At 41.7% G+C, this 25,668-nt stretch overlaps 1 long non-coding RNA gene across 1 annotated transcript; it reads right to left on the bottom strand.

The window, feature by feature from the left end:
- Positions 1-11,820: 11,820 nt before the first annotated feature.
- LOC125084494 (uncharacterized) lies at positions 11,821-23,168 on the bottom strand. Its single transcript, XR_007122632.1, has 6 exons — positions 23,046-23,168; positions 18,024-18,200; positions 15,175-15,603; positions 14,553-14,628; positions 12,717-12,825; positions 11,821-11,925 (listed from the first exon to the last, which is right to left on the bottom strand). It is a non-coding gene; the product is annotated as an uncharacterized LOC125084494 (long non-coding RNA).
- Positions 23,169-25,668: the final 2,500 nt, after the last annotated feature.

Raw genomic sequence — 25,668 nt, 5'->3', positions numbered from 1 at the left:
CCCTCCCTCTCTAGAGTATAGACACTGATGCCTGGGGCTCCATGCAGACAGAGGAATCAAAAGGACACACACCTTGCCATCCATACTCAGAATTATTTGTCCCACCCTGCTCAAAAATGAAGGGGTTGTTAATGGACTGCTGTGAGTCTGCAAAGGGGTTCTCTCTAGAGAGACTCCACCTACCAGTCACACCAAGTACAGCAGCATCTCTTGGAAGCAAATGAAGGGAGCCCCTAAACGAGCTGAAGAACATTTGCTACAGTTCTAAAATAAATATGCTTAAAATTATTCCATGATTTCCTACCATCTTAAGAAAAAAAGCCAAGCTGTTTATCATTACCTAATGGGTCCTGACCCCTTTCCAGCTTCTCATCCCATAACAAACCATTTGGACTTTTCTAAAAAACACCCTGCCCCATGGAGTCACAGTGCCTTTGCCCCTGCTCTTTCTTCTGCCTGGGTGTCCCTCCCCCTCCTTTCACTCCCTGCATATAAATTCACTACTTCATATTTCTTCTTTCATATTCCCTCAAAGTCAATCTGCCCTAAAACCTTCCTGGTCCACCATCCCCACTTCCACCTAGAAAGAGCTGATCATCCCCTTCCTTGTATCACCTCCCTACCCTATACAATACACTGTTGTGCCAATGAGTGTCTAGGAAGCCACCATTTATTCACAGCCTCTCTCCACTGCTAGACTATGAACCAAACCAAAGAAGTAACCATGTTCTTCTGATTGTCCTTGACCCCCACACCAAGCACAATCACTAGCCCACATTAGGGCTTCATTATTGAGTGGATATATGAAATATACAGTCAATTCTATATAAACTGAAATCAGTTCTTGGATAGTCAAAGACACCAAGAGAGAAGGCATCAGAAGTGGTGCAGAAAGAGGAAAGGGAATGACTACCTGAGAGCCCCCCCCCCACCAAATAAGAGAAGCATGGGACATAGAGCTGGTTACTGCTCATCAACAGGAAACGTCAAGCTATCTGTATTAGTTAAGGCAGTGGTTCTCCAACATTTGGGACTTCTCTACACTCTTAAAAGTTATGGACAACCCCAAAGTGCTTTTATATAAGTGGATTACATCTTTCCATATTTACCATTAGAAAGTAAAATGGAGAAGTCTTTTAATGTTTGGGGGAGGAGTAAGATGTCAGAGGACTAGAAAACCTAAATATGGTCCAGTTCCAGGAGTCCAGCTAGATAGTTATCAAACATTCTGAACACCTACAAACTCAATGGGAGATTGAAGTGTAGAAGAGCAGCAGTTCTAGGAATAGAAAAGTGACCACTTTCTGGAAGGTAGGATGTGTGGAGAAGTGAATCCGAGGCAACATATGGGAAGATAGATGGCAGGAGGAGGGGCCAGCTTCCAGCAAATGAGAGAGCAGTGGAGCACAAAATCAGAACTTTTAGAAGTCTGTTCCACTGAGGGATGTCACTCCAGAGGCTAAGGAGGGGGTGGAGCCCTCGCAGGTACAAAGTAGTCTCAGGACCTGTAGGGTCACAAAAAGACTGGGGGTGTCTGAGTGTGGCAGAGCTCCCAAGTATCGGGAGCTGGCTACAGAGACGGAGCTGAGGAGGGGCTTTCAGCTCAGGCTTACCTTAAACCATGACTCAAGGCACAATGAGGCCACTACTCTTCAGGCAGGGACCCCACAAGTGGCAGATCTGGGGAGAACCCCCTTTTTCCTCTGGGAGGAACAGCGTGGGAATGCTCAGCAGGAATCTGCTGGGTTTGGAGACTCCAAACAGGGCTGTGCACCAGACATAGAAACACTCGGTTACAGGTTGGGTGAGCATGGAGCACAGCTGGAAACCAGGGAGACGGGAGGGATTGATGGTTTTTCTCTAAGGGCGCACTAATGAGTGGGGGCCCAAGCTCTCGGCTCCTCCAGGCCAGAGACTGGGAGGCCACCATCTTTGTTCCCATCCTCCAAAGTGGTACAGAAAGCATTCAGGGAACAAAAGCTCCTGAGAGTGAACCCAAGCAGATTGCTTAGCCTGGCCCCTGGCAAGGATGGTGCAATTCCGCCTCAGGCAAAGACATTTGAGAATCATGGCAAGGGCCCCTCCCCAGAAGATCAGCAAGAACATCCAGCCAAGACCAAGTTCACTAATCAATGAGAACTGTGGAACTCCAGAGCTAGGGGAATACAACACAGAATTCATGGCTCTTTTCCCATGATTCTTTAGTCTTTCAAAGTTAAATTTTTTAAATTTTATTTTTTCTTATTCTATCTTTTAAATTTTTCCTCTTTCCTGTTTTAACCTTTTTAAACTATTTTATCTTATCAATACCTTCTTTAAATTTTTTTTTAATTTTCATTTATACTTTCATATTCTATCCCTTCATTGTATTTAACCTTATTTTTTTGTATACATATAGGTTTTTCTTTCTTTAAAATTTTGGGATGCAGTTTCTTCTAGCAGATCAAAATATACCCTAAATCTAGCACATGGCTTTGTTCTAGTCTCCAGCCTGATCCAGACAGGGTGGCTGGATTATGGAAATTGGGGAGGTTGTGTTCTGCAGTGAGTGCTGTAAATCATGTGGGACTGATGGTTCACAGACCTGTACCCCTGAAGCAAATAATAATTGTATGTTAATAAAATTAAATAAGAAGTCTTTTAATATTTCTTCAATAACTTGTTTAAAAATAAAAAACATGTAAACAGATAATTTTTTTAAAAACTACATCTTCAAAAAGAACTTTTATTGAGAAGAATGGCACTGATTTTTTTTTTACTCTTGCAAACCTCTTTAATATCTGGCATATATTAGTGTATCAGCTTCTGCATTTAATCTGTTATGATACTGCTCATCATGTAGCCTTTGGAAAATTTAGTTATTTGCTTGTAAAAGAATGAGAGTGAAAAAGGTAATACTGTTATGAAGTAGTACTGATCTTTGAGCCTCAGGAAAGAGTTTCAGAGGGAGAGGAGTCAAGATGACAGAGAAGTAGCAGGCTGAGACTACTTCAGGTAGCGGGAGATCAGCTAGATAGCTTATCTAAAGATTGCAAACACCTACAAATCCAACGGGAGATCGAAGAGAAGAAGAACAGCAATTCTAGAAACAGAAAATCAACCACTTTCTGAAAGGTAGGACTGGCGGAGAAGTGAGTCCAAAGCGACGGGAAGATAGACCGCGGGGGAAGGGGCCGGCTCCAGGCGAGCGGCGGAAAAGGGAGCACAAAATCAGGACTTTAAAAGTCTGTTCCGCTGAGGGACATCGCTCCAGAGGCTTAACCAGGGTGAAGCCCGCGCGGGGTCAGCGTGGCCTCAGGTCCCGCAGGCTCACTGAAGGATCGGGGGTGTCTGAGTGTCGCAGAGCTTACAGGTATTAGAACAGGGAAGCCAGCTACAGAGACAGAGCCGAGGAGTGATTCTCAGCTCGGGGTTAGCTTGAACCGGTCGCAGGCTCGGTCAGCTCGGAGTGTGGCCGGAGGCCAGGGTGACGGGAGTAATTGGGTGCTGTTCTCTGAGGGCGCACGGAGGAGTGAGGCCCCGGGCTCTCAGCTCCTCTGGGCCGGAGACCCGTAGGCCGCCATCTTCATTCCCGTCCTCCAGAACTCTATGGAAAGCGCTCAGGGAACAAAAGCTCCCAAAACCGAACCCGAGCGGATTACTCAGCCTGGCCCCGGGTAAGGGCGGTGCAACTCCGCCTGGGGCAAAGACGCTTGAGAATCACTACAACAGGCCCCTCCCCCAGAAGAGCAACAAGAAATCCAGCCAGGACCAAGTTCACCTACGAAGGAGTGCAGTTTTAATACCAAGGAGAGCAGCAGAATTCCAGAGGAGGAGAAAGCAAAGCTGGAGCTCATGGCTTTCTCCCCATGATTCTTTAGCCTTGCAGTTAATTTTTTTTTTTCTTTTTCAATTTTTTTCCTCTCCTTCTGCTAAAGTTTTTTAAACTTTTACCCTTTTCTTTTTTAACGTTTTTTAACTAGTTTATCTAATATATTTTTTCCTTTTTATATTTTTTCTTTATTCATTTTCCTCTTTTGTTTCTTTTTTTTTTTTTTTTTTTGTCTTTCTGAAACTCTTTTTAATCCCCTTTCTCCCCCCTCATGATTTGGGATCTCTTCTGATTTGGTTAAAGCACATTTTCCTGGGGTTGTTGCCATCCTTCTAGTATTTTACTCGCTCCTTCATATACTCTTATCTGGACAAAATGACAAGGCGGAAAAATTCACAACAAAAAAAAGAACAAGAGGCAGTACCAAAGGCTAGGGACCTAATCAATACAGACATTGGTAATATGTCAGATCAAGAGTTCAGAATGACGATTCTCAAGGTTCTAGCCGGGCTCGAAAAAGGCATGGAAGATATTAGAGAAACCCTCTCGGGAGAGATAAAAGCCCTTTCTGGAGAAATAAAAGAACTAAAATCTAACCAAGTTGAAATCAAAAAAGCTATTAATGAGGTGCAATCAAAAATGGAGGCTCTCACTGCTAGGATAAATGAGGCAGAAGAAAGAATTAGTGATATAGAAGACCAAATGACAGAGAATAAAGAAGCTGAGCAAAAGAGGGACAAACAGCTACTGGACCACGAGGGGAGAATTCGAGAGATAAGTGACACCATAAGATGAAACAACATTAGAATAATTGGGATTCCAGAAGAAGAGGAAACAGAGAGTGGAGCAGAAGGTATATTGGAGAGAATTATTGGAGAGAATTTCCCCAATATGGCAAAGGGAACAAGCATCAAAATCCAGGAAGTTCAGAGAACCCCCCTCAAAATCAATAAGAATAGGTCCACACCTCGTCACCTAATAGTAAAATTGACAAGTCTTAGTGACAAAGAGAAAATCCTGAAAGCAGCCCGGGAAAAGAAGTCTGTAACATACAATGGTAAAAATATTAGATTGGCAGCAGACTTATCCACAGACACCTGGCAGGCCAGAAAGAGCTGGCATGATATATTCAGAGCACTAAATGAGAAAAACATGCAGCCAAGAATACTATATCCAGCTAGGCTATCCTTGAAAATAGAAGGAGAGATTAAAAGCTTCCAGGACAAACAAAAACTGAAAGAATTTGCAAATACCAAACCAGCTCTACAGGAAATATGGAAAGGGGTCCTCTAAGCAAAGAGAGACCCTAAAAGTAGTAGATCAGAAAGGAATAGAGACCAATATACAGTAACAGTCACCTTACAGGCAATACAATGGCACTAAATTCATATCTCTCAATACTTACCCTGAATGTTAATGGGCTAAATGCCCCAATAAAAAGACACAGGGTATCAGAATGGATAAAAAAAAAACAAAACCCATCTATATGTTGCCTACAAGAAACTCATTTTAAACCCGAAGACACCTCGAGATTTAAAGTGAGGGGGTGGAAAAGAATTTACCATGCTAATGGACATCAGAAGAAAGCAGGAGTGGCAATCCTTATATCAGATCAATTAGAATTTAAGCCAAAGACTATAACAAGAGATGAGGAAGGACACTATATCATACTCAAAGGATCTGTCCAACAAGAAGATCTAACAATTTTAAATATCTATGTCCCTAACATGGGAGCAGCCAACTATATAAACCAATTAATAACAAAATCAAAGAAACACATCAACAGTAATACAATAATAGTAGGGGACTTTAACACTCCCCTCACTGAAATGGACAGATCATCCAAGCAAAAGATCAACAAGGAAATCAAGGCCTTAAATGACACACTGGACCAGATGGACATCACAGATATATTCAGAACATTTCATCCCAAAGCAACAGAATACACATTCTTCTCTAGTGCACATGGAACATTCTCCAGAATAGATCACATCCTCGGTCCTAAATCAAGTCTCAACCGTTATCAAAAGATTGGAATCATTCCCTGCATATTTTCAGACCACAACGCTCTGAAGCTAGAACTCAATCACAAGAGGAAATTTGGAAAGAACCCAAATACATGGAGACTAAACAGCATCCTTCTAAAGAATGAATGGGTCAACCAGGAAATTAAAGAAGAATTGAAAAAATTTATGGAAACAAATGATAATGAAAACACAACAGTTCAAAGTCTGTGGGAGACAACAAAGGCAGTCCTGAGAGGAAAATATATAGCGGTACAAGCCTTTCTCAAGAAACAAGAAAGGTCTCAGGTACACAACCTAACCCTACACCTAAAGGAGCTGGAGAAAGAACAAGAAAGAAACCCTAAACCCAGCAGGAGAAGAGAAATCATAAAGATCAGAGCAGAAATCAATGAAATAGAAACCAAAAAAAACAATAAAACAAATCAACGAAACTAGGAGCTGGTTCTTTGAAAGAATTAATAAGATTGATAAACCCCTGGCCAGACTTATCAAAAAGAAAAGAGAAAGGACCCAAATAAATAAAATCATGAATGAAAGAGGAGAGATCACAACGAACACCAAAGAAATACAGACAATTATAAGAACATACTATGAGCCACTCTACGCCAACAAATTTGACAATCTGGAAGAAATGGATGCATTCCTAGAGACATATAAACTACCACAACTGAACCAGGAAGAAATAGAAAGCCTGAACAGACCTATAACCAGAAAGGAGATTGAAACAGTCATCCAAAATCTCCAAACAAACAAAAGCCCAGGGCCAGATGGTTCCCCGGGGGAATTCTACCAAACATTTAAAGAAGAACTAATTCCTATTCTCCTGAAACTGTTCCAAAAAAATAGAAATGGAAGGAAAACTTCCAAACTCATTTTATGAGGCTAGCATCACCTTGATCCCCAAACCAGACAAGGATCCCAACAAAAAAGAGAACTACAGACCAATATCCTTGATGAACACAGATGCAAAAATTCTCACCAAAATACTAGCCAATAGGATTCAACAGTACATTAAAAGGATTATTCACCACGACCAAGGGGGATTTATTCCAGGGCTGCAAGGTTGGTTCAACATCCGCAAATCAATCAATGTGATACAACACATTAATAAAAGAAAGAACAAGAACCATATGATCCTCTCCATAGATGCTGAAAAAGCATTTGACAAAGTACAGCATCCCTTCCTGATCAAAACTCTTCAAAGTGTAGGGATAGAGGGCACATACCTCAATATTATCAAAGCCATCTATGAAAAACCCACCGCAAATATCATTCTCAATGGAGAAAAACTGAAAGCTTTTCCGCTAAGGTCAGGAACACGGCAGGGATGTCCGTTATCACCACTGCTATTCAACATAGTACTAGAAGTCCTAGCCTCAGCAATCAGACAACAAAAGGAAATTAAAGGCATCCAAATCGGCAAAGAAGAAGTCAAACTATCACTCTTTCCAGATGATATGATACTATATGTGGAAAACCCAAAAGACTCCACTCCAAAACTGCTAGAACTTGTACAGGAATTCAGTAAAGTGTCAGGATATAAAATCAATGCACAGAAATCAGTTGCATTTCTCTATACCAACAACAAGACAGAAGAAAGAGAAATTAAGGAGTCCATCCCATTTACAATTGCACCCAAAACCATAAGATACCTAGGAATAAACCTAACCAAAGAGACTAAGAATCTATACTCAGAAAACTATAAAGTACTCATGAAAGAAATTGAGGAAGACACAAAGAAATGGAAAAATGTTCCATGCTCCTGGATTGGAAGAATAAATATTGTGAAAATGTCTATGCTACCTAAAGCAATCTACACATTTAATGCAATTCCTATCAAATACCATCCATTTTTTTCAAAGAAATGGAACAAATAATCCTAAAATTTATATGGAACCAGAAAAGACCTCGAATAGCCAAAGGAATATTGAAAAAGAAAGCCAAAGTTGGTGGCATCACAATTCCGGACTTCAAGCTCTATTACAAAGCTGTCATCATCAAGACAGCATGGTACTGGCACAAAAACAGACACATAGATCAATGGAACAGAATAGAGAGCCCAGAAATAGACCCTCAACTCTATGGTCAACTAATCTTTGACAAAGCAGGAAAGAATGTCCAATGGAACAAAGACAGCCTCTTCAATAAATGGTGTTGGGAAAATTGGACAGCCACATGCAGAAAAATGAAATTGGATCATTTCCTTACACCACACACGAAAATAGACTCAAAGTGGATGAAGGACCTCAATGTGAGAAAGGAATCCATCAAAATCCTTGAGGAGAACACAGGCAGCAACCTCTTCGACCTCAGCCACAGCAACATCTTCCTAGGAACATCGCCAAAGGCAAGGGAAGCAAGGGCAAAAATGAACTTTTGGGATTTTATCAAGATCAAAAGCTTTTGCACAGCAAAGGAAACAGTTAACAAAACCAAAAGACAACTGACAGAATGGGAGAAGATATTTGCAAATGACATATCAGATAAAGGGCTAGTGTCCAAAATCTATAAAGAACTTAGCAAACTCAACACCCAAAGAACAAATAATCCAATCAAGAAATGGGCAGAGGACATGAACAGACATTTCTGCAAAGAAGACATCCAGATGGCCAACAGACACATGAAAAAGTGCTCCATATCACTCGGCATCAGGGAAATACAAATCAAAACCACCATGAGATATCACCTCACACCAGTCAGAATGGCTAAAATTAACAAGTCAGGAAATGACAGATGCTGGTGAGGATGCGGAGAAAGGGGAACCCTCCTACACTGTGGGTGGGAATGCAAGCTGGTGCAACCACTCTGGAAAACAGCATGGAGGTTCCTCAAAATGTTGAAAATAGAACTACCCTATGACCCAGCAATTGCACTGCTGGGTATTTATCCTAAAGATACAAACGTAGTGATTCGAAAGGGCACATGCACCTGAATTTTTATAGCAGCAATGTCTACAATAGCCAAACTATGGAAAGAACCTAGATATCCATCAACAGATGAATGGATAAAGAAGATGTGGTATATATACACAATGGAATACTATGCAGCCATCAAAAGAAATGAAATCTTGCCATTTGCAATGACGTGGATGGAACTAGAGGGTATCATGCTTAGCGAAATAAGTCAATCGGAGAAAGACAACTATCATATGATCTCCCTGATATGAGGGAGAGAAGATGCAACATGGGGGGTTAAGGGGGAGGAGAGGAGAAGAGTAAATGAAACAAGATGGGATTGGGAGGGAGACAAACCATAAGTGACTCTTAATCTCACAAAACAAATGAGGGTCGATGGGGGGAGGATGGTTGGGAGAGGGGGGTGGGGTTATGGACATTGGGGAGGGTATGTGCTATGGTGATTGCTGTGAAATGTGTAAACCTGGCGATTCACAGACCTGTACCCCTGGGGATAAAAATATATTATATGTTTAAAAAAATAATAATAAAATTTAAATTTAAAAAAAAAAAAGAAAGAGTTTCAGAGATCTCCCACCGCCCCCCCAACCCATGGATTCTGGGAATGCACTTTGAGAACCGCTGAGTTACGTTATAGGTCACCCATGGCTGCAGAGAATGAAATACCAGTGACTTACAAAAGATAAACATATACTTCTATATTGCCTAAACTTCCAGATATAAGCAGTCCCCATCAGTCATGGCATTCTTTCTGGTTACTCTCCCATTCCTTGTTACATGGTTCCCAGTAGCTGCCCATTACCACCTCTACAATCCAGCCAACAAGGAGGGAAGAGCGTGTTTGCTCCTTTTGAGTGCATGTCCCAGAATGCATATATCATTTCCCCTTACATCCCATCGGCCTGACCTTGGACAAAAAGCCTATTACTGAGCTGCACAGAAGACTGGGAAATATCTCTAATCTCATTGGCCATATGTTCTATCACTATAGACGAAGGTGAGAATAGATATGGGGATAATTTTTTTAGAGATTTTATTTATTTGACAGAGAGATCACAAGTAGGCAGAAAGGCAGGCAGAGAGAGAGAGGGAAGCAGGCTCTCCACCAAGCAGAGAGCCCAATGTGGGGCTCAATGCCAGGACCCTGAGACCATGACCTGAGCAGAAGGCAGAGGCTTAACCCACTGAGCCACCCAGGCACCCTATGGGAATAATTCTTAGTCTCTGCTACATTGACCTTTCTCCCTGGGCTCTGCTGGGCACAGTCCCAGAAAGGAGCTTGGACAAGCCAGGGCTTACTTCACCTGGGCCTAGAAGGTCAAGGGAGCTGGTCCTGACAATGAGCAGCTATATCTCTTTGCCTGCACATCTGCCTCACAAAAATAGGACTAACAGAAAACAAGGAGGTCTCAAAGTAGGTAGGCCCTCAGATAAGAAGTAGGAGCTCACATCAAGAGCAACAGATGGGAGCTACAGATCATTCACAATGGAAATTACCAGTTAAGAGGAAAGCCCCATGCCTCATCTATAAATGAGGCTCTCATTAGGATAAAGGCCAAAATCATCAACATGGCTCACAAGGCCCTGTATGATCTCAAACCCTCACCCCAAAACTCTCCCCAGCTACAGCTCATGCCAGTCTCTCCCTTACCCTCCACATTTTGATCATGTTTCACTCTCCAATTTGAAGATTATAATTCAGTCCTTGTCTAAGGGTCTTCACATGTGCTGTTCCATCTCCTGGAATACTCTTTTTCACCCTAGTGCTTGGCCCATACACACTCATTCTTCATTCAGGTTTGTGGAATAAACAAAGACCAACAGAATGAGAATAAACAAAGGCTACTTATTCAGAGCTTGCTATCAAGGGAGTCAGCCATGATCACTTGAGTTTTGCCAGACTCAAAGGCAGGCAAAGGAGTGGGAAAGTTTTATAATGCAAAAAAAGAAGGTTCCAGGTGCACCCTGACTAGAAGCTATTGGTATGAGAAAACTTAGATGGGATAACTAGAAGTGGAGTATCCTATGTGATTGGTTAACGGTACAAATTTGGCTTTCTGATTGATCCTAAGGTGGAAATAGGGTTGGAAATTAGGGAAACTATTAATTGTTAATCAGTCCTTGCCTGGGGTTGTTGTTTGGCTTTCCTGGTCTGGTTGCTAGAGATGGTGGTTTTTCTATAGCTTGACTTACAGATAGCAGGCTGGCTGCCTAGCTTGGTTGCTGTAGGTGATGGGTTAGGTATTTGCTGCAGATTGTGGGTCAGAGTTCTATTTCACATTTGGTCTGACCATTGTCCATTGGGATATCCAGTCTCTTGGGTCTCAACTCACAGCATTTTTTCCTAGAAGCCCTCCCCAAACCCTACCAGGATAGGTCCAACTGTAATAAGCTCCTGCAGCTCCTTAAACCCCTCTTTGCTAACTCTCAACAAATTTGTAATTACTTGCCCAATAGGCTATAAGTTTCACAAGGCCGTCCTTCTGAAACATTTTTTTTTAATCCATTTCTCTAAGCTCACCACCAAAGTGCTTAGCCTATAGTAGAGGCTCAATACAAAATTATTATATGGATGGATGAGTGAATGGTTAGATGGATATCAGACCTTTGCAGAGCATGAGAGCAGTGTTCTGGTGCTTCACAACTGGCAAATTTCCAGGATCCTCTGCAAACAGTAGCTGAAGGCATGAGTTCCATATTAGTTCTGCACCATGAGCCATTATGGCATTCCAACAGAGTCACCCACCAGGCAAAATAAGGTCCCATTCCATATAAAACCACCAAAGGTGTGAGCTGTTTCAAAGATACTCAGTTCTCCAACCATGGGCCCAATTGGTCTGGGACCTAAAATCTACCTTGGGGTCTCCATCCTAGACTATGTTTCTTCTTAAGCAGGGATCACTGACGATATCCTACAAAATATTCTGTTGGGTCCTGGTGCTGCCCATTTAGTGAGAAGATTACCCATCTTGAAGTTCTAGCATAAAACTGCCAGCTGTAACGTATCTTACTGGTCTGACCCAGTGGTGACCCATTGTGCTCTGTGTATGGGCTGTTTTCTTTTATTTTCCATCCTCTGAAGATTGTCAGAATTCTGCCTGTCTAAGCAATAAATCCATCTTTTCAGGGATCAATTGCCGTGGCTGGCTGCAATGCCTGGAAATCCAATTAACTGAAAAATAAATAAAAAATGAAAAATACACTGAAGCTGTGGCATAAATCAGCTAGAAAATGTTCTGCACATTAAAATAAACAAGGAGAAATTTCAACTTCATTTGTCTTCTTTTCCTTTTTTTAAACCTGTTATTGATAAATTTAGCCTTGGTTCCAATTTTGTCTTAGCCACGATTTGCTCAAGTATAGATCTGTTGGGATGGCTATCTCTGTTCTAATTATACCTTGCAGGCACTCTCCTTAGAGAAGCCAACTCGGCTAGGATTACCTTGGTGCCATATGTAAAACTTTAGGCCCTCTCTCCCTTCATCTTTTTACACCACATGTGTTCTTAAAGGGGCATAAATCTGCTGTAACGTCACATGGGAAATATGAGTTATTTTGGCTTCCTGGGACATTTTGAAAAGGAAAAAGTTTTCATCAGTTGGCTGAGTGAAAGTCCTTATGCCTCACTGCTACTGGGTCGCTAGGCTGGAGCCATGACACACAGAGCCCATGGGCACTAGACAGTCTTTCTGGTGTGCTCATGGCAATGAACTTCACTCCCAGCTACATCCCCAGGCTTCCTGTCAATGCCCTGGAAAGGGCCCTACTGAGGTCCAAGGAAACAGGCAAATGGCAGAGGCCACCTGGGAGTCACAGAGGTATATGGCCGCTTGAACTCCCCTCTGTAACCAGAACACATATTCATTTCCTGTGGGTGTCACTGTAGAAGACAATCAGAGGTTGAGATCCTTATTCACCATCATGGCTAGGGTCCAATGTGGGAGGCTTCTGCCACTCACTCACCTTGAGACCTCAGACAGTCATGAGCTGCTCTGGATGTTTCCTTGTGGGTACAATGAGCAGACTGAAATAGAGATTCCCAAGGTCCTTGTAGGTCCCATTGTCCATGATTCTATGTTTGGCGAATAAAAGCACATTTTTTATTTAGGGAACATTTGGTGAACTATAAACTAGCTCTTATGTCCTTCCTTTTTTTTCCTGATACCATTCCCATGTTGTCACTGAATTTGTCGTCTCTGGGTTACAAGCATTACACAGACAACAAGCATTGGTCAGGTGATGTTACCATGGAAAACAAGAAAACAAGAAGTCAACTGTGTCTCAACACTTCTCATCAGGGAAGCAAAATGACACAACATTGCTTCCCCAAAAAGCACACTTTCACTTTATCCTACCTCCAAATACTCCCTGGATAAAACAAATGATATCAACAAGTGTGAGAGGAAACCTCTCCCAGGCTTCAAAATGTGGCGCTTTTCAAATTCAGATCACCAGGGGCACCTGGGTGGCTCAGTGGGTTAAAGCCTCTGCCTTCAGCTCAGGTCATGATCCCAGGGTCCTGGGATCGAGCCCTGCGTCAGGCTCTCTGCTCAGCGGGGAGCCTGCTTCCCTTCCTCTCTCTCTGCCTGCCTCTCTGCCTACTTGTGATCTCTGTCAAATAAACAAATAAATAAATCTTAAAAAAATTTTTTTAATTAAAAAAATCAAATTCAGATCACAAATTTTCTGTTACCCTTAAGTGGTTATTGATTTGGTTTTACTGAAAAAAAGGTGCTTTATTTTCTAAATTTGTTTCAAAATTCTGCTTACCCAAAAATCAAACCAAAAGGAGACAGACAGGACAACAAAAAGCAATAATCATTGGAGACATATTCATGACTACCTAGAGGTAGTCCTGTGATCATAAAACTACATTTGCTGCCACAAAGAATAGAAAACACACAGGGCTTAGGGTCTCTCCTTCAGCCAAGCTGGAGAGATCAGACTTGTGCAAGGAAATTATTGGAAAACAATCTCAATACAACAGAGGGATAAATTTACCCTCTTATTCCCAAGCCTGATCACTATAGTATTTATTTATTTACTCTACAAATATTTCCTGGACACTAACTCTATGCTAGGTACTGTGCTTGTCTAAAGGAAGACAGCAGTGAACACCACTGTTAAAATCTGCTTTCTCTCTCTCTCTTTTTTCTTTTTTTAGATTTTATTTATTTATTTGACAGAAAGATAGAGAGCACAAGTAAGCAGAGCAGCAGGCAGAGGGAGAAAGAGAAGCAGGCTCTCTGCTGAGCAGGGAGCCGGTTGCAGGGCTCGATCCTTGGACCCTGGAATCATGACTTGAGCCAAAGGAAGCCGCTTAACCAACTGAGCCACCCAGGCACGCCAAACTGCCTTCTTGAAATTTACAGAGGGTGATGCATATATCCAGGGGTTATGGAAACAAAGGGTAAATTTCAGGGGAAACAATCACTTATTTAGCATAGTGGACACAATTGTTCTTTTGTTAACCTGTGGCTGCATTTTTCTAGTGGTGTTGGCATCAAAAAGGCAGCAGGAGCCTGAGGCTCTTATCTTTGCAATCTCTCTTTCTTCTCCAAGGCAGGTAGTTACAAGTACCAAATAAGTTTCTATTCTCACTATGGGGTTTTTTGGTTTAAAACTGTTTATTGATCAATAAAAAAGTAGAAAATCACAGAGTCATTGCCTGGGGAAACTGTACTAGTAATTTTACAGCAGGCTAGATAGTAAGGAAAGATTACAAATGTTAGTAGGCAGGAGACCCAACTCCTGCTGAAAACAAGTCAATTCTGACAAAAATCCAACCACCTTACTGACCTTGGAGAGCCTGCACAAGGTCAATGGTGGAGTGAATATGATCCTACTGGTCCTGTTCCCAGTATGTTTACTAGCTCTAGAAAAAAGTGGACAGACATCATATGTACTCCCATATGCTTAAAAGTAATAAACACTGTAAATAACAGACTCAAGTCCTCAAAGGAATGCAAAAGAGAACATACATAGAATTTAGAACAACATTTTAAAATAGATTTTAAAGTTAATTTTTAAAATAGGACTGTCACTGGGACATATTGTTGCCACTGTAACTATTTATATTAATAACTCTGACTCACCCAATGAGTCTTTGTAAGCTCAGAGAGTATACTGGCAGTATTCATTCATTCTTTCAGTCATCCCTCCTTCCATCTGCTCAACACGGACTACTGTGGGTGTGAGCATCCAGAGCTTCCACAAGAATACCATTGCCCTAGTTCTTATTCCCAACAATGATCCTAACTTTGGCTCCTTCCAGGAGAATGTTCATTCCAACCTACTCAATACCTTCCCTTCCATGCACTGGCCTTACTTCTTTAACTTCTCTATACCCATAACCCATAGATATCCCTAAAACTACTGGAGTCAAACATTTCCAATGTTCTCTGTCTGCTTGCATCCTCACCTACTTCTCCTTCCTCCATGGCTTCATGGGTCACCATCTTCATTCTCTTATATCCACCTTCAACTCCTCTGTTGTCTACTGAATGATTCTCAGACTTGACTTCTTCTATTGGCCTTCTTTACTCTAACAGAGGGACAACAGTGTGTTATCTTAAATAGCATCAGGAAAAAGTACCTTTTCAAGGAGGCTGCATGTTCGAGGTCTAGACAGTCATCCAAAACCACAGATTTGTTTATAAGCATCCCTGGAGGATGGTGAAGAAGTAAGTGAAATATTGCCTGTCGATCGTCTCAACAGAGAGGGGCACCACCCATTTCCAGGTGAGCTGTCACTTTCATGTTCATGGCAAGGCTCTTGGTCTTCAATCCTGAAACCCAGAAGGTGGGTATCACCTGTCAGCTCTGACCATATTCCATCAGGAGCAGCCAACTGCGGAGATAGGGCAAAGTTGTTATCATTATTGAACATCTCAGCTTAAAGTGGTTTCTCATTTTCCAGAAAAGGTCAGTTTTTGATGGAATGGCACCCTGGGTGGGTAAAATTTGATGGTAAAGAAAAGAAGAGGAGAGGCTCACAGCACAGGGTCCTCTCTATGGCAGTCATGTCAGGTCAGGGAGCACCATTGAGAGTCCTGGCAGATGGGTAGAGCTTAGGGACACTCCACCACTCCAGTAACAGGCACTAAAGGATGGCAGAAGCAGAAAAAAAATGAGAGCCTCATAGCAAAAGGCATGTTCTCCACCTTTCACTTTGGTCAAAGGGAGACTACGTTGTATCATGGGAGAGGAGCAAGGCCACAGAATTGGGGACCTCCTTCCCCACTCTCCCTAATAGGAGATTTTACAGTATGGGAGCAGCAAGGTAACTGAAGGTTTTCCCTTTTGTCATTGGGTATCATGGAACTAGAGGGTATTATGCTAAATGAAATAAATCAGTCAGAGAAAGACAAATATCATATGACTTCACTCACACGTGTTATTTAAGAAACAAAACAGGATCATAGAGGAAGGGAGGGGAAAAGAAAATAAGATGAAATCAGAGAGGGAGACAAACCATAAGAGACTCTTAATTATAAGAAACAAACTGAGGTTTGCTGGAGGGGAAGGGAGTAGGGGGAGGAGGTAACTGGGTGATGGCATTAAGGAGGGCACTTGATGTAATGAGCACTGGGTGTTATATGCACCTGATGAATCTCTGAACTCTACCTCTGAATCTAATAATACACTATATATTAGTTAATTGAATTTAAATAAAATGAATTTTTTAATAATTGCAAAAAAAAGAGCCTGTAGCATCTAGCTACATGGATTCTATATCTAGAATTCATAGGGGTGAGGACTTCAGCTTGAGCCTGAAGACTCATACATAAGGGGTGTATTCATGGGGAGAACTAAGGACCCTCTAGAGTAAGTCCTACGCTGAGAAAAGAGAGAAAGAAGTTGCAGTTTGGCTCTGAGAATAATAGATTGCAGTCAGAGGTGATATACTCAATGGTCCTCAATTCCAGGCTTAGGGGCCTATAGCAAGATCTAGAGCAGCAGTGACAAAATTCGGCATCCTATGAGTCTGAAGTGGAGAGAGACCATAGGGAAAACACCCATGCCTGAGGTTCTCCCAGGGACCCCAAGAGCCTTTTGTGAGGGTTGTGACAGAGAGCCAGAGTGAGAATGTTGACTTATGGACCACAGGTGGGGCCAAGATACGTGGAGGAGGGCTGCCAAGCAAAGACAATCCAGGCAAAGAGCCCCAGTTTTTCAGCTCAGTGTATCTTTTCACACAGTCATTAGAGATGGCCCTGGCTGGAATGGTGGAGAATGGGCATCAAGAAGTCCTCCCAAAAGGAAGTTTGTGACGCGTGAGTTTTCCCCACATACACAGGCCCTCACTTCACACACACCCTCACCGCCCCCCACAGATGTAGCAAAGGATGGCATCATCACTCCCACCATGGCTTCTTTGCCTACAGCTACTGTTGATGAACTCTGGTCAAAGAACAAAAGGCCAAGAGACCTGTTGAGTCATATGGATAAGCAAAAGACCCATATGACTGAGTTGATCTGATATAGTTAATTAAGAAAAACATCAAACATAAAACTCCATCAGACTCATTTTCCATACAATTCTGGCCTGAATGGCACAAGCCCAGGGCTGAAGTCAGCAGCACAGTCCTCCATCTTCCTCTGAAAGGTAAAAAGATCACCTGTACCTGCCACTTAACCTCACTGACCCTCCATAACTCCAATAAGGAGAAACTAGGGACACCTGAGTGTCTCAGTTGGTTAAACATCTGCCTTTGGCTTGGGTCATGATCTTGGGGTCCTGAGATTGAGTCCTGTGTTTGGCTACCTGCTCAATGGGAAGCCTGCTTCTCCCTCTCCCTCTGCCTCTCCTTCCACTGGTTCTCTCTCTCTCTCTAACATGCTCCCTTTTATTTATTTATCTTTATTTTATTTATCTTTATTTATCTTTATTTTATTTCTCTCTCTCTCAAATAATAAATAAAATCTTCAAAAAAAATTAAAAAGAAGGAGGAGGAGGAGGAAAAGAAGAAGAAGAAACTAGTACCTGTGAATGACAGAGGGGTTTCAAGGACTGATAGCATTCCCCAAATTAGTAGGGGATTAGAGGAGTAAGCATTTTCTGAATCCCAAGTATTTATTACAGCAGGCTTTACCCTTTTTATTTTTCATTTTTTAAAGATTTTATTTATTAGAGAGAGAGAGCATGAGTAGCGGGAGGGGCAAAGGGAGAAGAAGAACCACAGGGCTTGATTCTAGGACCCTGGGATCATGACCTGAGCCGAAGGCAGACCCTGAACTGACTGAGCCACTCAGGCACCCACGACTTACCGTTTTTAGACCTAGAAGTGTTCCTTTCTCTTTACAGATCCTAGGAGATTGATGCTCAGAGCAGGAAAATGAGCACGCACAGCCAGTGAGTGGAAGTCTCAGAACGAGCAGCTGGATATCCTGATATATATATTTCTTCTGCAATTCAGCTGGGACAACTGGATTGACCTGGTGGATCTGGGGGCAAAAAGCAAGCACCATCTGATTCATTCACAATGCCTGAAGAATGCAGCCTGCCAGAGAAATGCATCCTTTCAGAGCCCTCTGGACTTCGACTTTCCTATCCTTGCTGGTACCGGAGCTTCTTCAGGTGGGCCCATGCCATTTCTGTGGCCTTTTTTTCCCAAAGGAATAACCAGTCCTTTCTTCTAATTTCTACTTAATAATGCTGCAGTAGTGAACTTTTTCCTCCAATACCTCCTCATTAAAGTAATGCTGGGTTGGTTCAGAGGAAAGCTGACTCGAGGTCCTCACCTTTGTAGCCGAGCCCTGGTCTCTAATTGGGATCTCCTCAGCAGCCTCCCTGTTGCCAATGGCAGGAAGACTTCTTCAGCTTGGTTATGAATTCTGATTTTTCTACCTTAAGTCTTGAGGACTCCCTACTAATAAAATTTTAATATAACTGGTTTCAGTGCATCTAGGAGCCTTCTAATTACCCTCTGAAAGATGCTTAGGCAACAGCTTGCTATTAGATTAAACAGTGTCAGCATCTGTATTGTAAACATGAACAGGTTTGCCACATTTTGCAAACCAACATTTGCCTTCTATTATTTTTCTCTCTAAGGAGACACTTTTGGGGGTACAGCTCCAATCCAACAGACAAAGCAGACACCATGCCAATGGGAACACTAACTATCTTTTCTCCTTACTCCCTTCAACATTGGGTCCTGGCTATTTCAGACGCCTTCATAAAACCATGGGGCACCTTGCAATCATTCAGGAACAGATTACACAGCAGGCCAGCTCCACGGGTAGGCCCTCCTCAACTCTGGCCTCACATGCCCGGCCATTTCACTGCTCATTAGCCCCTTTTCCAGAGAGTGAGCAGAGAAAACAAGAGATGAAATTCAAACCCATCCATTTGCCTCCTATTAGCTGCTCTAGTTAAAAGTTTAGTGGAGGAGCAGGCTGGAATAATTGATATAAAGTTCGAGGAGTGTCTCTGAAGCTCATTTGTTTAAGTTCTTCCTTCCTCCCGAATCACCCACAGGACACAATGTCCTGGCCGCAGGACTGGAATCCTGGCAAGTGGCCGAGGAAGGAAAACGGACATCAGACTTTCTTTCTAACAAGTCCAAAACTGTATGTTATCTCATACAAACTTTCTGAGTTTTTTAATTAAGTTAGGGGGGAAAAAAAAACAAACAAACTATCCTATGCCTAGTAAAAACCAAAATGACTGCTTCTTTCTTTGTCTATTCCATTTATAGAAACCTTACTGCGGAGAAATTCACATTTTCAGAAATAATAAATCTTAATAATATCATCAGGAAAACTGACTCTTAATGATAAAGAATTTACACAAGATACTAAGCAAACATTGCAGCAAGTTAATCTAGGCTTAAATAAACAATTAATAGTGATCATGTAAGATAAGCCCCTCGAAAAGAAGAAATAGAAGTTTGAGCTTTTCAAAAGGAATATTTACATGTGGATAGAGAGAAATACATATTAAATTTAAAGAAATAGACAAGCAATATCTTCCTCTAAACAAAAAGATTGTTGTCTTTATATTTGTTGGCTTATTTTGAACAGTATTTAATATTTCATCCAAAAATTCTTTTCCCTCTAAGTGCATGGTTTTTCTTTATTATATCCAAGTGTATACCCAAACCTGAAAGGTTTTACAGAAGGACTACATCTCTAATCTTTGAATGACATGATAACATATATGATTTAGTGAAATTCAGTTTATTATCAAATTTGCAAGAATATATCCAAGGCACACAGTGAGGTCTCCCTACACATATGGTATAGACTCTACTTCCTACATCATTTTATCCAAAATTCAAGGACACAATACCCATAGAGCATGGAGAAATTGAGGGACTGAACTGGTATAGAAGTCAGCCTGGTTCTAGCCCTGCCTCGACACACACCGGCTGTGGAAACTTGGGCCAACTACTTCCCTCCCTGGGTCTCGAGGTGTCCTCTAATTCAACAGTTTTGTGTTCTAGGAGATAGGGGATCAGATCAGATTAGAAGCAAGCCCCAAGAAGTTAGAGAAGTGCAAATTCAAAGTTCAACTGAGGATATAAATGATACTACATGACAGGTTCAGGGCTGGAAACCTCTAATTAACTGGGAATGATGAGGGGGAGGGGTAGCTAGGACACTCTCAGTCCAGAGTCTGAAGCTCAGCGCTGATATTTTATGAATTTTACTACTCACCTAGATATAATCAGGTTCTCAAAACTCTTTGGCAAGTGGGGAGGGAAGATTTATAAGCCATAATGCCAATCTGTTAACCTACCAATGGGGATAGATATTTATAGTGACTGAAATACTCCTCATAGCTATTTAGAGTGACTGCTCCTGTTATTAAGGTAACTAGAGCCTTGAACCAGTCATCAAAACATTACCCAGTGAGTACAAAATTAGTTAGAGCTGAGCTGCTGCTGGGAGAGGAAGGAATTGTATATGGAACTTCTAAGGTCAGCTGAAAGAAAGTGTTCTTAACCAAGGGTCTCCGGTCTGGACCTGGGGTTCGAGGGATCTGTGACAGTGCTGAAACAGAATGCAAAACTACATTGAAATTGGGCCATGTGCATTTTTCTAAGAGTGTCCATAGCGTTCATCAGCTCCTCCACATGGCCCATGATCCCTAAATGTTCATGGACTGTTGGGAAACAGAAGAATAGATGCAAGATGGACAGTGAGGAGTCTGAAGCAGCTCTGAGGAGTCTGAAATCAGGAGCCAGATCTGAGTGGCAGGGTGAGGATTCTCAAGGAAGGGTCAAGGCTGGAAGGATGCGTCAAGCAGAGGTCTGACCCAAGCCAAGTGGGTTGCCCCTGCACTGACTCCAGGGACCCCACAAGAAACCTCCGTCAAGTGTAAAGCTACAAGTCCTGCCATATCACAAGGGTGGAACTCCTATATATCCTGCTGAACAGTGCAGCCAATTCTACAGGATTACTCATAAAAGATACGAGGTGTCATGCTGGGTCCCATTCACCCCAACTTCAGTCTAGCTCATGCCAACCCCCTCTGACCAATCGCTGGCCCTCTATCCCCTGTCTTTCGTCTTCCCCTAAATCCATTCTCTGATTTCTCTGTGGGCAATATGGAACACCTCGGTGACCCAAGGACACCAGTGGAACACACAAGTATGACCTCTCACAAAAGCTTTTGTCAGAGTAGATGGTTGACTCATTGAGCCAAGGTGCCCTCTCAAATGCAAAGTTTAATTAATTAAAATTAAATAAAATTAAAAATTAACTTCTTCAACCTCACAAGCCACATGTAAAATGCTCAATAGCCACATGCACTTAGTGACTACTGCTGTTGGACAACACATGTATAAGATACTTCGATCATCACAGAAGGTTCTTTTCTATAGAACCCAGCACTAAACTCTATGACACAAACAGTAATTTCAATAATGATTCAGAGAAGGGTAGAGCCTGAAGTGGGCAGAAATAGCTAAAATGCTTCAGGGAGGAAAATGGACTTACATCGAGCCTCGAGATGAGATGAAACCACGGGTAGGGACATTCGATCGGAAGCATGGTAAGAACAGAGGTGAGAATGAAGAGAAGAAATGGGCACAGGCCTGATTGGAGTCTGATGCATGTTCATGGTGAATATATACTACAGGGATGAGGGAATGAGTGAATGACAGGAGACAAGGTAAGTAGGCAGGCTGGAGGTAGATTGCATAGGCACTGCTGTACCCGGCACCATAAGTTAGCCCTGACAATAATAGCTACCAACCCTGGCTGCCACTTACTTAAAGCTCCCTGTATTTCAAGCTTCATATCAAGAGATTTATATAAATTATTAAATATAAATCATTAAATTTACTCCTTACAACACCAAGAGGTAAGTACTTTTAACTCTTATGATGAGAATGACAAAACTGATGTTAGGGGAGTTTAGGTAACTAACACCATGAATAAGCAGCTTGGAAATGGCGGGCTGTGATTCACCCCCAATGCTGCTGTTTCTAGTACTTTCACCCTATACTTGCATGCCTCTGCCTGTCCTCCAAACATCTTTCTTTTTAATTAAGAAGGGTTTTGCCTTCACACTTTGCCATGCATATCAAGTTTCTAAGGTATTGCTTCTGGAAATCACTTTACCATTTTCTGACACTAAGGGGAAAACTCTCTCAACACAGCCCCATCCAGGTCCTTAATAGTTTACGCCATGTGACATCAGCAAGAGCAGGAACAGGATAGAAGGAGTTTGGAAATGACAACACTTGGCCCTGTGGTGTGGATAAGAAGCATCTAGACAAAAAGGCTGGTGTATTCAAGGTCTCACCAACTTTGCAGTTGATGTTTAGGCCAAAAGTCATTTCCCTGACTCCAGAGCTCCATCCCTCATCTATCAGGGATACAGGGCAGGATTCCTGGCTCCGCAGGCTCTGGCCACCTTTGTGGCCCCTCTCATCATCTCTCATTCCCCTGAAAAACTTGCTTGCTTACCTTTGTGTAGCTTTAGGTTTTGGAGTTTGCATATATGGACTCTTTCCCCTCATAACTATGACTACCATTTTTGCTGGCTGCTCCGGGGGCTGATGGGGCCTTGGATGTGACTGTAGGTTGGAGTAAAAGGTTTCCCACAAGAGAAAGAGAAGTTAACATGCTTTTCCATGCCTCTGTACTTTTTCTATAGAAATAGAATACTTCATTAAGTTAACAAAACATAACAATTCATCTCAAATTATTATAGATAAAAATTGATTACAGCATTTAGAGCAAGATTTAAAGAAATGAATATACCTCATTCCTACTGTTAGTGGTCATCATTCACTGTTTAATCTGATCTTGGCACTCACAGCTTAAACCCCAACTCACCGTGTGTCTTTCCTTAGAGTTTAAATCCTCTTCAGGTTTGACACTGGCTTTTTTTTCTTCTTCAGGGTATTAGAGATTTTGGCACCAAAAATATTCCACATGGTGTCTCTCCAGCTTTTCCCAATTTTAGCTACCTTCACACAGCTTATCAGTAAGTGCCCACTGCAGTCAGCATTCTCATCAACTGTCTTGCTGTCTAATCGTTCTGTTCTTCTCATGAGATGCTGACCTTTCACTCCACACCATTTGCCAAAAACCAAGAAGAGAAATTAGAGTCAAGCCACGTAGTATACGTGGTGCAGAACACACACACGCACACACAGTAGCTTTTCTCCTTTTCACATGAGATAATTTGACACAAAGGGGAAGGCCTTCTTCAATCAGCCTTTCTGTCCGTGGTAGTCAACTGTTTATTTTCTTACTTGGTTATTTCTTCTTTTTTTCCTAAGGTTTTATTTATTTGAGAGAGAGAGAGAGCCACAAGCAAGGGGAGCAGCAGGCAGAGGGAGTGAGAGAAGCAGGCTCTCCACTGAGATGGGAGCCTGATGAAAGCCTCAATCTCAGGACCCCAAGATCACAACCTGAGCCAAAGGCAGAAGTTTAACTGCCTGAGCCACCTAGGTGTCCCTGGTTGTTTCTTTAATAAGGGCTAAAGACCTCCCAACTCAATTCACAATCCTCCTTCTATCTACACAATATTTCAACAGAATATAATATTTTTAAGTCAAGATTGAGAAAAGTTTTTCTACAATATCTTATTTTAGTAGGTTGTCAGATATAAGGGTAAAACATCCTATTCCTATGTACAAAAATAGAATTCAAATTTGTACATTATGGGAATCCGTTCTTTCTGGGTTCTAGGAGGAAAGTTGCTCTTATAACAGAATCAAAATCACAGGGAATGCCAAATGCCGACTGATAAATTTGGGGACTACTGGAGCTGGGAAATCATCATTTTGTAACCATCAGGGCAAAGATTGGTTTAAGCAAGAATCATCAATGGTTGCTAAATCTGGAGGGGATTGCTAATGGGGAGCAGAATATCAACATGGTCTTAAGGGGTCTCCTTAAAGGTGGGTGAACAAAATTAGCATTACCAAAAAGAGGCAATCAGACTATGTGTGCCTCCAGATGTAGTACTAGCTGAAGGTTATGCCTGGAATGCATAATCTGAACCTAACTATCAGGAAACATCAGACAAACCCAAAATGAAAACATTCTTTTTTTTTTTTAAGTACTGAATTTTTCAAAAACACCAATGTCTTCAAGAGAGAGGGAGGCAAGCCATTAGAGACTCTTAACTCTAGGAAGCAAACTGAGGGCTGCTGGAAGGGAGTTGGGTAGGGGGATGGGGTAACTGGGTCATGGGCACTAAGGAGGGCACATGATGTAATGAGCACTGGGTGTTATAAGCAACTGATGCATATTCTAAATTCTACCCCTGAAACTAATACTACACTCTCCACAAACTAACTTGGATTTAAGTAAAATTTTGAAGGAAAAAAAAAAAAAGCCAATGTCTTCAAAGAAAAAGAAAGGTTATAGAAATGTTCCAAGTTAAAAGTGACTTAAAAAGTATAGTAATAACTAAATGTAATGCTTGATCCTAGATTGAACCCATTACTGAAAGGGGGAAAAGTGCTATAAAGAACATTATTGGGTCAACTGAAAAAAATTGGAATATAGAAGCCAGATTAGCAACTTGTACTGTGAATTGTATTGTAATGTAAATCAATTGTGTTGTGGCCCAAGAGGCTATTTTTAGTCTTAGGAAATATACACTGAGGTGTTTAGAGGTAAAGGCAATGAGGCATACAACGTCATTTAAATAATTCAGAAAAAAATTATATGCGTGTATGTATGTGTTAGTGCACAAGCACACACAAATGATAAAACAAATCCAATAAGATGTTAACAATACGTGAATATGGGGAAAGAGTACATGGACATTCTATGTTCTATTCTTGTTCTTGTAACTGTACTATATGTTTAAAATTATTCCCAAATAAAAAGTTAATAACCACATACTCATACACATGCACATGGAAATTTGTGAAGGAAAATTCCAGGAAGGAGGACCAACCATCTCTATCCTAATGCCCTCCCCGGAAAGACACCTGTCTCCATTTATCCCAGCTCCTCACTCCTCTAGGAGAGATGACTTCTTAGAGCACCACAATTGCTTCCAGTGGTAGTTTGCTCTTCCCACCTGTCTTGGCTCAAACGTTAATAAGATTTTTTCTCTTGTCTGAGATAAAGGTGAAAAAAGTTTTTCAATTATTGTCTTTAAAAAATTTTAGGGAAAAGAAACAAAAGGAATAGAAAATGTATGTATAAATCCAGGTGAGTTACAGAAAGATTTCTCATCCTTGAATTACCAAATCACTTGACAAAAATTGGCCAGCACCATTTATTGCACTCACCTAAATTCACCATACCCCTTACTTACTCGACTTACCCAAAGTTAATGTGCCTTCATCTATTTTTCTCAACAAAGAGATTCACTAGTAGCCATGTGACCTTATGGCCAGTGCCATCAGCCTGGAATTCTCCTTGCCTCATACAAATGACCTCTCCTTCCATAAATAGTTGGAGTGCTCACTAGTAATTAGAAATGAAGTGT

Source organism: Lutra lutra, chromosome 1 (genome assembly GCF_902655055.1).
Source record: "Lutra lutra chromosome 1, mLutLut1.2, whole genome shotgun sequence".
Taxonomy (NCBI): domain Eukaryota; kingdom Metazoa; phylum Chordata; class Mammalia; order Carnivora; family Mustelidae; genus Lutra; species Lutra lutra.
The sequence above is the reverse complement of the archived record's forward strand: the minus strand, read 5'-3'. Positions and strand labels throughout refer to the sequence as shown.